The 4,619-nt window shown below is 36.2% G+C and overlaps 1 pseudogene; it reads left to right on the top strand.

The window, feature by feature from the left end:
* The first annotated feature begins 900 nt into the window (after positions 1-900).
* LOC145296485 (U2 spliceosomal RNA) lies at positions 901-1,116 on the top strand (annotated as a pseudogene).
* Positions 1,117-4,619: the final 3,503 nt, after the last annotated feature.

Here is a 4,619-nt window from a genome sequence, read left to right as displayed (position 1 = left end):
AATTTGCTCGGTGGGGGAGCAAATAAATACCATCTACCCTTTTCTTGGCCTTTTGGTCAAGATTAAAGTGTAGTATCTGTTCCGGCAGATACTACAAGCAAAGACCATATGTGTGGGCAACCTCACATATAAGACCTTGGTCAATGTAGGGGCAACCCTTTATACCAATTGTCACTATCCAGCTCCCCTACTCCCCGGGGAGTTGGTCCCCATTTCCCCTTCACTCCTCACTTTAAAAATCGGCCTTGTGCCTAATTTGCTCGGTGGGGGAGCAAATAAATACCATCTGTTCCGGCAGATACTGCAAGCAAAGACCAGATGTGGGGGCAACCCCACATACCTGACCTTTAACCAGCTTCCATTTCCCACCTCTCGGGAGCTGGTCCCCTTTTTCCCTTCCCCCTCCCTTCACTTCTCACATTAAAAATTGGCCTTGTGCCTAATTTGCTCGGTGGGGGAGCAAATAAATACCATCTGTTCCGGCAGATACTACAAGCAAAGACCATATGTGGGGGCAACCTCACATATAAGACCTTGGTCAATGTAGGGAAATCCTTCATACCAATTGTCATTTTCCAGCTCCCCTACTCCTCGGGAAGTTGGACCCCATTTCTACTTCACTCCTCACATTTAAAATCGGACTTGTGCCCAATTTGCTCAGTGGGGGAGCAAATAAATACCTCAAAGTGTAGTATCTGTTCCGGCAGATGCTGCAAGCAAAGACTATATGTGGAGGCAACCCCACATATAAGACTTTGGTCAATGTAGGTGCAACCCTTCATACCAATTCTCACTATCGAGCTCCCCTACTCCCTGGGGAGTTGGTTCCCATTTCCCCCTCACTTCTCACAGTAAAAATCAGCCTTGTGCCTAATTTGCTCGGTTGGGGAGCAAATAAATACCCTTTTCTTGGCCTTTTGGCCAAGAGCAAAGTGTAGTATCTGTTCTTACTACATGCTGTACTTATTGCGATATAAAGTGGGGGATCACTTTTCTCTATCAATTTAATGTAAAATGATCACCTGCTTTAAAACCAGTCAGTCTCAAAGCCATTCAAGTCATTCTCAAGTCAAGTTGTTTTTGAAGGATTCCAGTTATTCTTTAAGCATTCTAGTCATTCTTAAGGTCATTCAGTTCATCCTTAAGTTCATTAAAGTCACTCTAAATCATTTACTTTTTTATTTCAGTCATTTCAGCCCATTTTTCGGTCATTTTAGTTTTATCTTTAAGAATTCTATGTCAATCCTACATTCACGCATTCATTCATTACACGAGAGCACGCGACGAATGGCTATCGGCCTTGTTATAACGTAAATAGGTTAGATAAAATAATTAAGAATAGGAAACTAGATCTAATATTTGGAACATGTTTTTTTTCCTAAGATTAAGAGAGCTGGGAAGCCATAATGTATAATATTGTTTTGTTTTTAAATCCCCTAAACAGGGATTCATGTAAACAACTGATGATCCCTTAAAAACATATTATTACTGGTACTATAGTGAATTCGAGAGAGCAAGTTAATGCGGTGATTGCAGGTCATTGAATGACTTACTGACTAAATAGTTTTCAAACGAATGATAATATTTTTTTTATAGTTTTGAAGGTTAAAACTTCCAAGACTATATATATATAGAAATAGAAATTCAGTCCAGCTTTGTTAGGGCCCAATGTACTGTTCATAACTTTATGTGTGTACACCCACACCCACACACACACACACACACACACACACACACACACACACACATATATATATATATATATATATATATATATATATATATATACATTAAAAAGTTTGTTTCATGTCCAGGTAACCTGCATTTATAATTTCAAGTGTTGGGATCCAAAAGTGGCAGAGGAGTTTTGTAGACTCTGCAAAGGTTTTTTTTCTTTGACCTCAATTATGACCCCCTTTACATACATTGTTCTGGGTTCAAATCAAGTTAAACAGTTAGATCCATGTCCAAGGAATCTACATCTAAAATTTCAAGTGTTAAGACATAAAATTGGCGGAGAAGTGTGGTAGAGTCTTCAAAAGTCAAACCGTTGTACTTTGATCCCTTCACAGCCAAAGTTCTGGCCGGAAACCGATCCAAAATATTTTCCGAAATCTCAATGCCCTCTATGTAAAATCTCGCGTCTGTCCACTGAAAATTGACAGAGGTACTTGGTGGGGAAATGTAAACAGACAGCCAGACACACAGACAATTTCACTCCATATATACTAGCATTTCAGCCCGGCGTTGCCCGGGTGTTTGGATGTATTTGTTGAACAATAAAAAAGCAACAAAAAAGTAGTAGTAGGAAGGCAGGCTCGAACCCTTACCGCGAAGGAGGAAAACAACGGGTAAAAACCTGACGTCTATGCTGTTACGACCACTGCCAAACCGGAAGTGACATTTTTTAAAATTAAGGCTAGACAATCTAAAGGAGAGGATAACTTTGAAAAATATCGGCGAAAAATGTGCCCCCCTCTGCAGAAAAGTGTCCAGTTGAAGGTGAAGATATTAATGTTTTTAGCCAATTTTTCGATATTTGTTGTATGAAAAGTCGAACTTTAAAACGATGCTGATCTTGGTAAAATCCGTCGCCTCTGTCGAAAGTTTAAGGCAGCCATGCAAACATACATACATACATTTATATATTGATAACTAAACATTTTCGACCCAAACCGATGAAAAAGCTTGCCCAATCTCTGAATACCATTTATGTCAAATTTCAAATGTTTAGACCAGAAATTGACTGAGTAATTTGGAAGAGACCGCAGAGGTCAATCTTTTTTAAACTTTGACCTCTTTTTTGACCCCTTAACATTTATTGTTTTGGGTCAAATCGAGTTATTAAGTTAGATCCATGTCAAAGGAACCTATATCTAAAATTTCAAGTGTTTAGAGCTAAAATTGTCGGAGGAGTTTGGTAGAGTTCTCATTGAACTTTGACCCCTTAACAGCCAAATTTCTCGCCGAAAACCGATCACATAGATTTTTCCAAATCCTTGTATATCAAATTTCGAGTCTGTAGACTTAAAATTGACAGAGTTATTGCGAAGGGAAAGGCACACACACAGACAGACACTTTCACTTTTATAAATATATAGGTAGATATATACAACTTCATATTAAATTTCCAAGTTTACAAAACATGAATTAAGAATTATGAAGAAATATCACCTTCCCATTTCATAAAAGAAAAAAACATTCAACAATGAATAAATATATAAGTCAAAACTATACATCCCTAGCCTTATACGTGAAATTTGTGGTATTTTTTCCTGGGCCCATTTTTGCTTGTGCTACAAACACCTGCGCCTATCTCAAAACGTTCTCTGGAAAAAAATACAAAAAAAAAAAAAAACAACGAAATGAAAACCTAAGAATAAAGACAGATTGATAAAAACATATTTATAAAGAAAAATGGCGTCAAAATTATAAGCATGCCAAAATGCCGGTATGAAAGATAAAGCGTTTCTATGTAATAATATACGATTAGTCTTATCTTCCCCCACCAAGACACAGATGCACACCTGTGTTTTTACTCTTTCTTTTACATCTTTTCTTTCCTACTCTCTCTCTCTCTCTCTCTTTTGATATATATATATATATATATATATATATATATATATATATATATATATATATATATATATATATTCAAGCATGTCTGATTGCACACGACAGAGTTATTCTATTTTTCGATTTTTCTGGATATCTTTTTGATTCGCCATGTGGTCTTTTTATTTCAGCTGGCTGTGGTATAAAATGGCGCCCAAAAGTTGTTCTTCAGCCATCTTCTTCCCCAGCGCTTTCTATCGGTCTGTCCGATTATCATCAAGAGCGATTGTTGTTGTTATCGTTTTCTTTTCTTTTTCTTGTAGGCTTAGTGTATGTATTTATTTATTCGATTATAAAGGTGGGTGCAGAATGCTTGAGGCGAATTATTTTTATTTTTAATTTCGATTTTCTTATTTTATAGTTTATTTATCTAGTTTCTTCGTAGCTCGGCGAATGGGAAAATATCGAAAAGAAAATCGGAAAAAAGAATAACTATGTCGTGTTCAGCCAGACATGCTTGAATAATGACTTGCTGCCAAAATATAAAAATATACACATTCATATGTGATTCTTATTCGTAGTTTGAATCGTTTGACGCGCTCAACAGTTATCCATTTGGATTAAACATTTGCGAGTAGTAATCAAATATTTTAATTTACTAATTATTAATAAACACGTTTCAGATGGTTTCTTTAAGAGAATATAAAATAAGGCCGTTGAAGATAAGCTAAAATGCAAAATTCTTGTTCGCGTAATCCTGTTAAGACACTTGACTCGATAGTCCGATTCATGACATAAATAGTTATTATTTCTGTGCTTGTCGCTTAGTTGTTGAAATTTACGTTTTGTTGGGGCGTCGGAAAATGAGTCACACTTGATTAGCGTGCCACGACCTGCTGAACAGATATCTTCTACAGTTATATTCTATTAGGATTAAATATATAGTAATGTAATTGCTAATGAAATATCTCTATATATAAATTCGTATTCCTGTCTGTTTGTTTTTTTTGTTCCCAATTTGATTACTATATACAAAATGTGTCTTATTTTAGTCTTTCATTTAT

This window comes from Euprymna scolopes, chromosome 16 (assembly GCF_053919585.1).
Source record: "Euprymna scolopes isolate OS-2025 chromosome 16, ASM5391958v1, whole genome shotgun sequence".
Classification (NCBI taxonomy): domain Eukaryota; kingdom Metazoa; phylum Mollusca; class Cephalopoda; order Sepiida; family Sepiolidae; genus Euprymna; species Euprymna scolopes.
The sequence above is the reverse complement of the archived record's forward strand: the minus strand, read 5'-3'. Positions and strand labels throughout refer to the sequence as shown.